This window comes from Balaenoptera physalus, assembly GCF_965194825.1.
Source record: "Balaenoptera physalus genome assembly, chromosome: 5".
Classification (NCBI taxonomy): domain Eukaryota; kingdom Metazoa; phylum Chordata; class Mammalia; order Artiodactyla; family Balaenopteridae; genus Balaenoptera; species Balaenoptera physalus.
Window position 1 is genome coordinate 128,007,890 of NC_138884.1, and position 12,778 is coordinate 128,020,667.

General features: G+C 40.9%; 1 protein-coding gene across 2 annotated transcripts in view; it reads left to right on the forward strand.

Moving 5' to 3' along the window:
• The first annotated feature begins 1,689 nt into the window (after nucleotides 1-1,689).
• NDST3 (N-deacetylase and N-sulfotransferase 3) overlaps nucleotides 1,690-12,778 on the forward strand; it is a 160,486-nt gene continuing 149,397 nt past the window's right edge. The window contains exon 1 of one of the 2 annotated variants that reach the window (XM_082462791.1): nucleotides 1,690-2,804. The gene's annotated coding sequence lies outside the window, so the exon portion shown is untranslated. The remainder of the gene's footprint in view (nucleotides 2,805-12,778) is intronic. The other variant, XM_082462792.1, reaches the window with a different exon arrangement.

Sequence of the window (12,778 nt, forward strand, 5' to 3'; positions counted from 1 at the left end):
AATTCTCCCCAAAGATTCAGGAAATTTGTGCCTCCAATCAAAGATTCATGAATCTTTTCTATTTCCTGAAATCTTGCAGAAGAGCCTGACCTCCTACCCCATATCAATACATAAGTAACAGAAGAGCAGGGAAGGTTCCTGCTTTTATTTTCTTACTAAAATATTATTTAATATTTAGTAGGTGGACCATTTAGTAGATGTTCAATAACTTTTTTTTATTTTTATAACTGTAATGAAGACTGTAAAGGTGCTTGGATGACAGAGCAAGTTCTTTGGAAAAGACGCATTTAAAAAAAAAAAATTCTTACAATTCCTGAAAGGCACAAGACTCTCGAGGGGGCGGGGTGGGGGTGGGGGGAACCACAACAAAATTAATTAATTAATTTAAAAAACCAATCTAATACATGTCATCTGGCAAAAGAATTCTACCATCTTGACATTTTCATAGGCTTCCAGAAAGAGTAATTCGTTCAGTTACTTCTGTAACCTCTTTATCAAAAGAGCAAAAAGAATACACAACTTTCAGGCTTTTTAAAATTCCAAGCTAACTCAAAACATGAGAATCTAATCGAAGGTCTCTCTATACAGTATCCAAATGCCCCCTTAAAGTTAATAAACGACCAAAATGTTTAATTTCTGTATCATTTGGGTCTCTTTCAATTCCAACAAGGCAGACATTTCAACTCAAACTGCCTTAAGACAAAACTGAATTTGGTGATTTGTATTTGAAATTATCCAAAGTTAAGACCTTTTTTCAGCAGCAGCTGGGTTCAGAGCTCAAATATCCCCATCTAGGTTTAGCTTTCCTCCAACTCGCAGGTATGCCTGAGTATTTGCTTCATTCCCAGACTTCACATGGTGACACAAAGAAGCTCTAAGCTCACAACTCACTCTGCAAAGTCCAATGGAAGGGAGTCCCTTCCTTAAGGGGGCCAAAAAAAGTCCCAAAACGGTGCTTTCTTGTCTCTGATTGGCCAGACTTGGTCATATACTTTTCTGTAAACCAGTCCTAGCTACCAGGAAGACATAATGCTTCTAATGGCCACACCTGAGTCGTGGGTCACCCAGTGAGTCAGAGTAGTGGCTGACATCACCTGAAGCTTATGGGCCGAGGGGTGCTGGTACGATCCTCAGAATAAACTAGGTTACTGTTTCCATGAAGAGGAGCGAGTAGCTGCGAAGTAAAACCACAAATATCCACTACAAGTTATCATTAGTAGATCCACTTCCCCCACCTATTAAAACTGTCACATATGCTATGTTAGTGGGTCAAAATGGAATCTAAAAGAAAAAAAAAATCATTCGATTGAGGCTCCTGATCAACCTATAGTTTAGAAGAGCATAACCTCACACCTTGTATCCAAAATGTTGCTCCAGTTGTTGGCCTTCCATTTTTCTTCAGGAGCTGGAACACGTGGCCTTTAGAAAGCCCGCAAATGGAGGCAATTCCCGGCTTACAACCTCGAAGCCGCCCGCCGCGCTCTGCCAGGTCCAGTGTCACAGGCGGGAGCGCGACCAGAGGGGACGACGAGGGTGTGCCCCCCTTTCCCAGCGCCGCCTCAAGGACTCGCACCCACTTCCCACGCGGCGCAACCCTTCTCATCCTTGTTGGCCGCTACCAATACTGCCCGCAGTGGCCGTCGGAACCGGACGACCGGGGCGGGACGCCCGGGGTCTCCAAGCCGAGGGCCGGGCAGGCCGACCCGGGCGCGAGGCGGGCGGATGGGGGCGCCTCCAGCCCCCCGGCTCCCGCCTTCTCCCCTTAAGCCGGCGGGCGGGCGGGCGCAGGCGGGTCGCGAGCCGGGAGGCAGCGTGAGGGCGGCGCCGGCGCTGCCGGGCGGGTCCCGAGGCCGCGGAGCGCGTCGGAGCGAGCGCACGAGTCCCCCGCGCGTCCGCCGCGCTCGCCCCGCGGCCGCTCCCGCCCGGCGCCGCCCGCGCTCCCGGATCCCCGAGGCGCCCACCGGCCGCGGCCGCGGGGACCCGGGCGCGCGAGGGGAGGCGCCGCCCCCGCCGGGCTCCCGGCACCACGTCGCCCCTGAGAGAAGCCCGAACGGCGGGGCCGCCGCGAGGAGCCGCGGAGACCGAGGACCCGGGAAGGAGGATCCCGCGGACGCCCGCAGCCCGAGGGAACCACCAGGGACCGGGCGGTCCTCGCCCAGACACCGGCCCCCGGCGACTTGAAATGCGGACTCCAGAGGCGGCGCGCACGGTCAGGGCAAGTTTCTCGCGGTTTGAAGGGGTCCCGAAACCGCCTCTCGTTTTATTTAATCGTCCTTTCCCTACTGTTTTAAATAAGTTTATTTAGACAGTGGAGGAAAAAAAAAAAAAAAAAGCTTCCTGGATGACTGTAGGTTTGTAAATATAATCCCGAAAGTTTTGCATGGTGTAGTTATTTGCTTATGCAGATTTATTAACCTGTTAACTCTTCAGCTAGACAGAAAATTGACATTTTAAATATTGTTTGAGGAACATTACAAGTTCGCTGCTGCGTTCAGGCATTGTGTTATTTATCAGCTTAGTTAGCATCTGTCTTCCCGAAGTGGTACCCAAACCTGTCCCTTGCCGACCGGTCTTGCATGTGACACTCTTGCCCTCTAGTGCCTCAGCAGCTTGGTAGCAGTTTGATGGCTAATATTAATGAGATGTTACATAACACAAGGGTACTGGGCCTGAACTGGTATTGCTGCCACTTTTTACAAAAGCCAAAAGGCTGAGCCGGTGGTAGTGGATACTGCTGCTTCAGTTTCTTTTCTATCTATTGAAACTTTCTCAAGCGTTTTCAGTTCTTTCTGTTTTAATTCCAGGTAAGTGTATCTATTTATTTATACTATACATTAATGGCTCACTCATAAATGTAGGAGTAGCAACTTTGTTTTTAATTAATCTAAGAATTTCGGGATTGAATAAGTGCCTAATTTTATCTTTATAGACGAAATAGACCATTTAATTAAATTGAGTGAAACAAAGAACTGTCTTATCCTGGTGTCATTTTAAAGCTTCCCTTTTATAAAATTAAAGTGTTAAGGGAAATGATCCCTTATAATTGTTTAAGATCTCCACCAAGAACTTGTAATTATTCTGCAGTAGATTTGTTAGACAGAACAAATGTCTGTTGCTTGACGGACTAGAAATTTGTAAGCAACATCAGAGATTTAAACTGTAACTACCTGTTTACCTATACAGTAATGATCCTCAACAAATCTTTCTATTTGATGCAATTCATTTTATAAACATTATTTAAAATTATACAGTTAATAAAATTAAATGCAACTGGCAAGAAATAGCCTAAGTATTGAATACAGAAGCTTTAAATTAAAAGAAAATACATATTCTTCCATTTAATATATCCATTTTTTTTGAAGAAGAAGAACTAAGTTTCATTTTTTTAAGGGGTTTACCTAGATCATCTTCCAACTAGTTCTAGTTCTTCTAATATCTGGAAACTATTTAAGCCTCAAACTCATTTAAAGTTGAAATTTATCCATATTCTTTATAAACATATTGGAGTACGGCAACATATATAATCTGGAAGAGTTTAAAGGAATTCATTCCTAAGTAATGTAAACAACTAAATCTTAATATTAAAATACAAATCAGATATTGAGACACGAGACACTGACCTCAAATCCACTTTTTCTTTTTCTTAGAAAATATATTATCAACTATTGAACAGTGCTGTTCACCACTAGAGAGCAGAGTGAGGTGGAAGAGAAACTCTCAAACATCTGATATTCACCTGAAGGGCATTTTGTCCCTTTTTCTTTAGCCGTAGCTCCCTATTAATATTGTATTTGAGAAGTAGATTTCAAAAATAAATTTGAAAGAGATTCTTTTGGAAAATAGTACTGAACATATCAAGAGGCTTGCCTTAACAGAAACTCTTTTCCTTTTCTTTCTCCAGTTAACACAGACAGTATCTGCCACCTCTCTGATATTTTTATTGTTTTTCTTTATGGTCTTGATGGTAAAGCAGAAGCCTTCTTTCTTTGTCTAAGTAAATATTGATATTAAACTGGTCACATGAGTTAATTTTCTTCATAGTCTTTAGAATAAAGATTCTCACATTACTAAAATATTTTAGATAAAATAAAACTTTTATCTCTTTCTAGAGAGATTTGTTATAGTTCAGTTCAGTTGAGTTATAGTATACCGTTTCTTTTAATACATTTTCTTGAGAAAACTATTGTTTCTAAAGATTATGGCAAATATTAGAGTAATTTGTGGTATAACTGAAAGTTTTGTTGAAAAAAATATAGTGGAAGAGATACCCAGGCATTTGAGGTTCTTTTTTTTCTGAACAATATATCCTGCTGAAGAAGTTATTATGAGCTAGAATCTATAAATTCAAAGGTTGACTTGTCATTCAGAATTTTAAAATGATAAAGAAATTACAAATTTTTCTTTTAATTCAGGGAATCTTATATGACTTCCTTGAATCCTGGTTGAATCTCAACTGCTCTTTGGTGATTAGTGGGAACTTTTAAATTTAAATAAAATTTGAGGTTAAAATACTTTGGTGATTTGTACACGCTAGAAAAACAGGGACATAGAATTGGTGATAAAAACACTATTCTCAACTAAGTAAATGCCTTGGACTTCTAATTGCTTAACAGTTTAGACAATAGGGGAAAGACAGTGGAAGTTTACTTATCCTGTGCTGTGGCTGTTGGCGATGAGCATTCACACTGAAATGCAGGAACTCTGAACACCTGTCCATATTCGAGGATGCTGCCAGGCCACAAAAGTAAGAGCTTGCATTATAATGGTAACTAGTGTGAACAATGCCCACAGTTGTGAACAATGCTCACAGTTGTTTTATAACTGAAGTTTCTCTTAGAATACCCAAAAATTGGTTTTAGAAAACCAACTGATTTATTTCTCTGCTTGTTTGTTTTTAATAAAAACTATATTCTTAGGCTCTGGGACATCATAATGAGTGATTTATCGCTTCAAGTTGAGCTAAACATTTTTCATCAATTTCACATAAGTTGCATAACTAGAAAAAAAAGTCAGGCCCTGCTGCAAGTATCGTGTATAATAAATTATTTTACAAAAACTCCTACAAATTAATGAGAGCTGTAACTCTTCACTACCTGTTGCCAAAAAATCAAGTATTAAAGTTCTATACTAAAACCTTTTAGCATCTCCGTGATGGGTATCCATTTTACATACATTTCACTTTTAAATCTTTTTCTTTGATTACAGTGTTTGAGAATAACATGAAGTTAGATCTGGATTCTAGGTCTGGTTCTGCCGTGAGAGCTGTAGTCTTGGGCAACTCCCTTGCTGACTCTGGGCCTTGGTCCCTCACCTGGAAAATAAGGATCTCAGAGATCCTTTCATATCCTCTTTATTGCCCAACACTGTGGAAATTGTTCTGGAGGATAGGACAAAAAGACATGAAAAAAAGTAAAGAATAATGCAAAACTAAACTTACTGAGAATAACTTATTGAGAATAAACTTATTGAGTACTACAGTCTAGAATTTTAGTAGTAGATATGTTAAGTCATTAAAATGACAGCTAACACTCAGAATGGTTACGTGTACCAGGCACTGTTCTAAGCACTTTACTTACTAATTTTCAGCTCATGTAATCTTCACAAAGATTATTTGAGGTAGATACTGTAATTATTTCCACTTCACAGATGAAGAAATTGAGGCACTGAGAGGTTACCTACATGTCTAAGATGGCATCCCTGCCAAGTGGTAAAGCTGGGATTCAGTTTGAGTCTGGCTCCAATTCACATGCCCTTAACAACTAAATTACATTGTAACTCTATATGTTTCAAATATTTGTGCTTGATATGCCTCTTGATATAACATAGGAAATTCATGCACCACTCTAGTCATTTCCACCACTTCTACCCTTACATATGAAATGATCATTCATTTATTCAAGAAAAATTTACTCAGCACCTACTATTGTTCCAGACTTAAAGCAGTTCCCAGAACCCTTATATGTGGTGCCTTCCCTAATGGGGTATATATAATCTAGTTTAGGTGATTTCTTTCTCCTCACTTCCCCAATTGAGTTGTGTCACTTGTTCTGAAAGATGCCCAAGGCAACAGAGGAAGAATTTGTCTGACTTCTTCACTGATGCATCCATAGGGTAGAGAGTAAGAGAACCAGGACCTCAGACCTCCTCAGGACTCCCTTTCATATTTTTTCATTGCTCCTCTCTGCTCTTTTTGCATTATCGTCTCTCTGCAGATTGGCTGCCTCTGCTTCTCTGGTTCATGTAACCTGCCCTAAAACAGCCAAAAACTGATCTGTAACTTTACATCTTATGGTCTAGGCAAACAATAAGAGACTGGGTTAATAATCTCTTGTTCCCATGTCTCTGAAGAGGATAAAAATGACAAGGGTTAGATTATATCCTGAAAGCTGCAGTGGCAGTATCACAATGCCCTGCTGTTAGGCATGCGCTGATGCATACATTCTAGCTGAATTTTAAGAGGATATAGGCAGACTTTTTCCCCTTTAAGTCATACAGGCAGAGCAAACAGCAAGCAGCAGTGGGATGGTTTTCTTCTCTTGCCTCACTGGATGGCATAACACTGAGGGGAGTGAACAAAATGTATTCTTTCCTTCATAATTTCTAAATACACAGAAGGATGGAAAATTGCAATAGAAAGTCATTTTCCATCAATATTTCTAACAAAGCTAATACCCCCAAGTGCAGCTTTTCTCCCATCCATCTTAAAAAAAAAAAAACCCAGTCCTAGAGACAGAGTATTATTCTTGGTGGTACTCCATGCAAATCAGCATCTTACTTGCCTACCACAGCAGGGTTCAATAAATATGACACAATTTCACACATTCTTTCTCAGAGAAAAGCATGTTCTTTGTCAATTTTTTAATATCACTGAATTACTTTTAGCAAATTCATGTAATGTATTTGAGGCCTGCCAATGAATTTTTCAACACTATAAAATACGGTTAATTTTGTGAAAGAGGAATATTGTCAAGATCTTTTAAATATCTTTCATTTATGTTAGAACCTGAAGTTCTTTAGTTATTAATACTCATTTTCCAGATGGCAATCTTTTTTTCACATTTCTTGTGCTGCCAACATGATTCTATTCCATTTGGAAATTGATTTTTACTTTGGGATGATGTTGGGTGTTACTGGAAGAAAAAAGATAGGTTACAGTGACAAGTAGGTGCTTCTCCTTGCAGATTTTGCAATGTTTTGCAAACTGTATGTTTGTATATAGTCAGCTCTTCACTATGTATATGAAATGGCCTGTGATTCCAAAAAAATAATTGCTCCCTCTGCCTTTCATTAATGTAGATAATTAAATAATGGCTAATGTTTCCTCGGTGGAAAACAGATGTTTTCCTTTTTAAAAACAGATGCATTGCAAAACAACCCTAACCACTCCGAATTCTGAAAAATATCAGAAAGGGGGAAATCGGTATTTGAGTAAGAGTCAGTAAAAGGTACATTGTGGATGTGGCCGGTTTGTGGCTGTGGTCAAGGTGGTCCCTACCATTCACAGTGTTTATATTATCACCCTGACTGAGGCTGACGTGACTGATGGAGGGTGTTCATTCATGGAAGATGGTCTGACTTCGTGACTGCTCTGGTTTGTGAATGCAGCTGCTATTTGTAGAATTTAGTAGAGGCTCTTTTTCACTCATTTTTCAAGTATTCAGTGGGATGTTTGAACTTCAGGCACTGTGTTGATATCAAGAATATAGAAGTGAACAGGGCAAGTACTTACAGATGCTTCCCAACTATGAAGAAATATTATGCAGAAAATCACATGACTAACTATGGAACGTGACTAATCACATTATAACTATGGAATGTGCTGCAGAGTTCAAGTAGATGGTGATGTGAGAGTGTGTTACAGCGAGCCCTGACAGATCTGGGGAATCAAGGAGGCTTTTGTGAGGCAGGGACATTTATGCTTAGAGCCACAGGATTTGGACAATGAAGCCAAATGAGAAGAGCAGAGAAAACTTGCAGACAAAGAGAACAGCATGTAAGAAGACCCCGAGTCAGTAAAGAGCTCCAGGCAGAGCTCCTGCCTGGAGCTTAGCCGGGAGCACACCATCGAATCAGGCCTGAGATGTCAGAGTGGGAAGCATACCTCAGTGTCTTGTGGGATGTGTATAGGAATTTGGGTTTTAATCCGTAAGTGAGATAGGCAGCCATTGTTGGATTTTCAGCTGGGAGGAAACAATCAGATTTGTACTTTGATGCTGGATTGAAAAAAGTATAGAGGAGGCCAAGAGTGTTTATGGCGGGGGTAGTGGTTGCAGTAGTTCAGGTGAGAGGGACATTGCCTGGAAAAGGAGAGAAAAGCACTGGGTCAGATGAGTTTTAGAAAATGGAAATGAGAGCTCTTGGGTCCATTTAGATAAGCAGGAGTGAGGGAGAAGAAGGTGTCAAGTGTGAGCCACCAGACGGCTGTGGGAAGATGAAGATGGTGTTAGAGGGTGGATCACAAATTCAGTTACGGACAGGTTGAGCTTGCTTGTGACATGATTCCAGTGGAGCCAAGGAGTGGTGGGTCTATAATAAGAAAAGGCACAGTTACTGTGAGTTGTTATTATACCAAATCGATAGTTCAGTTTGGAGTCCTGGAGCTCAGAGGAAGGAGGTTTGAGTTACAAATAAACATTTGGAATTTGGGGGAGCATAGAGGGTAATGAAAGCCAGGGAGTATATGAGCTTATCTAGGAAAAGGGGGGGGGGGCGGGATTAAAAGAAGGCCAAGGATGGACACGGTGCCAATTATGCCTCTCATTGGGCCTCTTCCTCTGCGCTGAGATCCATCTGACTTTAGATTTCTGCGTCAGAAGTGGACTTCCTGTACTTCCCACCACTCTGCTTATACTAGAATGTTTGTAGCTATCCCTTTACGAACGCTTAATACATTTTTATTAGCCCTCTTCAGGATATTTCTCTCATTTATTATGTTGTTTATACCATCATCATCGTCATCATCATTATAACAGGTAACATTTAATATATTCATTCTCTGTGCCAGACAATTTTCTAAGAGCTTTTTAACTCATAATCCTCATCAAAACCCTATTAAGTAGGTACCACAAGTATCCCCAATTTCATGAGGAAACTGCAGCATCTAAAGGGAAGACGTGCCTGATATCCATTTCCTGCATGTCCCTAGCATGAAAGGGATGTGTTGCACTTCCCTTCCCAGGTGGACGGTATCTTTGATGTAGGCTGTCGGGTTCGAAATCAGTTCAGCTACTACAAGCTGAGGCATCTTGGGCAGGTTACTTAGCCTTTAAAGGGCCCAAGGCCGTGTTGGCATATAGTAAGTGTCTTTAATGTTAGCTGGGTTGCTGTTGTTATTCTGCCTTCCCACAGGATGTAATTTCCTTCCGTGTGCCTTGTAGGAAATCCTGATGAGGTGGTGGGGCTTATAACCAGCCCAACCTTGCAACTTTCCTGTATCTACTGTGACTATTCCAAAATGCCCGCCTAAGTGGTTTGTTGATATTCTAAATTTCATAATCAGTTTCTTGGTCATTCAGCATATTCCTCATCATAGGTCGAATAGGTGGCCAAGTCCAACCACAGCTGTCAGCTCTATGCTTCTAAGACAGACAGTTGTGTCCAGGAAACTCTGACATGCAGGCTCGTGTGCCTGTTCTTTAGTCATTCACAGAACCCTTCAGACCATGCAAAAGTCTGTAATTTTCAATATATTTTTGTGAGGGCACTTCAAGAACACAATTGTCATTATACTAAAGGGTTTACCTGTTGATCTTTTTGGCCTTTAAATATGTTTTTATCCTTTGCCTTGTTTGAAAGATCACTGGGAATAACACAAATCCTATACCCTTGGAAATTTCAGTCTAACAAAACAGAGAGACATTAAACAAATCACGTTGCTAATAATAATAAGAGTTTTGATAAAGGCCCCAAAGGAAAAGTAATTATAATTAGAGTATATAATCTGGAGACCTGGCCTAAACCGGGGGGGGGGGGGGGGGGGGCGGGGAGGGGAGTGGAGTTGGTCAGAAAGACTTTCCTGAGAAGCTGAGTTTGTGTAGCATATCGAGATTTGCCCGTGACCCATCAATTTCAAACATTTCCTTGACTTTCTTATTTGTCAACATCCAACTATTTTTTAGAACACTGTGATTTTGCTCTCTCCCCACACATCATTTAGTCACCTGCCTGAACCCTAAGTGTCCGTCACTAGCTCAAGTCAATTTCCACTCCAAGGTGTTTTTATTACTGGCACTTTTATTCTCCTGGTCCCCAAGCCTGCCCTCTCCCCAGCCAGTAATCATTTCCTTTTCTCTTTTCCTCCCAAGTCTCTCTTTGTTTTCATTCTCCCTGATAACCACCTTGGTCTGGACTCAGACCACCCCCCACCTGGATCATGCAGCAGCATCTTAGCTGGGACTCCCCGGACTCCACCTACTTCTGCACTGCGTGCAATGCAGCGTGTACTCTCCGTTCATATTACTGCTCTTTGTCCATTCTGGATGTCACTGCTACACTAATCATCTGTAAACACTATTTTTATTGTCTCTCTTCTGTTCAGATACACCCAGTGCTGTTTCACACTCTTGCGTTCACAATCACTTCCAAGGACGTTCATCAGTCTGCAGTACTCTTTCAATCACATGTTATTCCCATTTTCAACCCAACACAGTGCCTTATAATTAATTTAGGCTGACTCTCAGATAAACACACTGTAACCATTTCATTTCTTCAACTTTGCCAGGTTTGTATGCCTGACGTGCTCACCTCATTCTCGTACCCAAATCCTGCCCATCATGCCATGTCCCCCTCAAGAACCATGTCTCTTAGAAAGTGCCACTGACTTTCCTAAGTTTCATTACTCTCTCTTGCCCTTTCTTCTGAAACTTATAATAGATATAGTCTGTACAGCACAAATCACTACTTATTATGGGCAACATAGTGTTGGCTGCTGTTTCACAAGTCTCATTTCCCCCATAGAGACCATGTTTCTACAGACAAGAATCATTCCTAAAATTACTTCTGTGGTGTCCCCAGCACCTAGTACAGCACTAAGCCCAAAGCAGGTGTTCAATAAATACCTAAAGACTGCTTGCAGAATGATTAATTGAAAGGCATCTTTGGGTGGGTGAAGATTTAATATCTACCATAGTTGCTCTTTTGTCCCATGTTGGGATGGTATGAATATATTTCTTAGTAATGAATAAAACAAAGACATTAAATCCAGTAAAGTTATGGATAATTGCAATCATTAATAGTGATGTGTAGCCTTAAAAATAATTTATGGCATTAGAATAAAGTAGAAGGGTCAAATTAACCTTTAAGGTTAATATGCCATTATATTCAACTAATTCCACAAATAGCCATTTGGTGCTTACTCTGTGCCTGACCCTAGGGGCTCAGTGATACACAAAAGAAGCATTATCTCTACTCTCCTAGAGTTTACAGTTAAACAGGGGAGACTGACTAAACAGAATTTTAATTATAATAGTGTCAAGAAGTACAAAGGAAAGATACTTTCCACAATGGCTGTGTGTGACTGCTGGGTCTTACCATGTTTAGGTCAGCTCCATGCTGAGAAGTTTTCACAGGGGAATTGTGTGGAGGAGTTTAATTTTCCTCATGTAACTGTCTTCTTAGTGATGCCCCACTGGTGAAAGGCTCAGGAGAAGCTGCTACAGGGCCATCTAATGCAGAATAAGGAGTAACAGCAACAATTCAGTCCATCCCGAGATTTTCAGAGCTAACGGAGACAGAGAGAGCGCGGGAAGTTGGTGGTGGTGGACGAGGTTGCAATAGGAACAGGAAGTTTTGAGAGTCCACCCCAAAGACTAAATCTGACCACAGCGAAGTGAGATGTGCAGCCAAAAAAGGTTTGCGGAAAACTTAGAGAATCTTAATGTATCCATTTAAATATGTTAGACCAAATCCTACGCTCAGGGACGTACACACTGGAATTCCCTTTGGCTTCAGGAGGACACTGGAAGCGTTTAATGGAAAAGACATGTGTTTCAGTATTTTATACTTGCTAATGGAGAAGATAATTTGATAGGTTCCTAATAACCATCCTGCATAGTGTGAGCAAATACTCCTCACCACTCTGCCTCATCATAGGTAAGGATTTTATGAATTACATGCCTTTCACTTCTGAAAATAGGAACAAACGATGAGACACTGCTATCTGAAATGCAAAATGTGGTAATACGTTTTGTATCCAGTCAAAAACACGTCACAGCTAAAATTGAAACAGAGGCCTAGAGAGATGTGAGATTTTGTATCCTGCTATTATACCTCAGACTATTATAGTATTCATAAACATGTACCTAACTTTAAAAGTACAGTTACTTTTCAAAATGAAATAACTACAGTTATAATGAAAACTCTCTATTGTCCTGGTAATTTTGATTTGCTTAAATTACACCGAAACCTATGTGAGAATGTTTAAAAGAGTAGGATTTCTTTGAGACCATGTCAGAGCCCTTATGGCATTTTACTTGGCAAAGGGTGGTGTACCAGAGACCTCCCATGACATATGAAGTTCATCACCTCCTTTCTTTGCAGTGTCCCTCAGACTTGTCCCTGCCCACATTCTGTCTGCTGTGTGAGCATTAACAGTCCATGATTGGACTGTGAGAAATGAGCCTATACTGGCTTTTGCTAGAGTTGACTCTAACACTGCTCTGGGATATATTCCACATTCTTGATTAATTCATTCCCCCCCACCCCGCAAAATCACACCCTTATCGTGTTTTTTGCCAAATCAGGAAAGTTTAATGGCTCCCTACAGGCTTTCTCAACAATG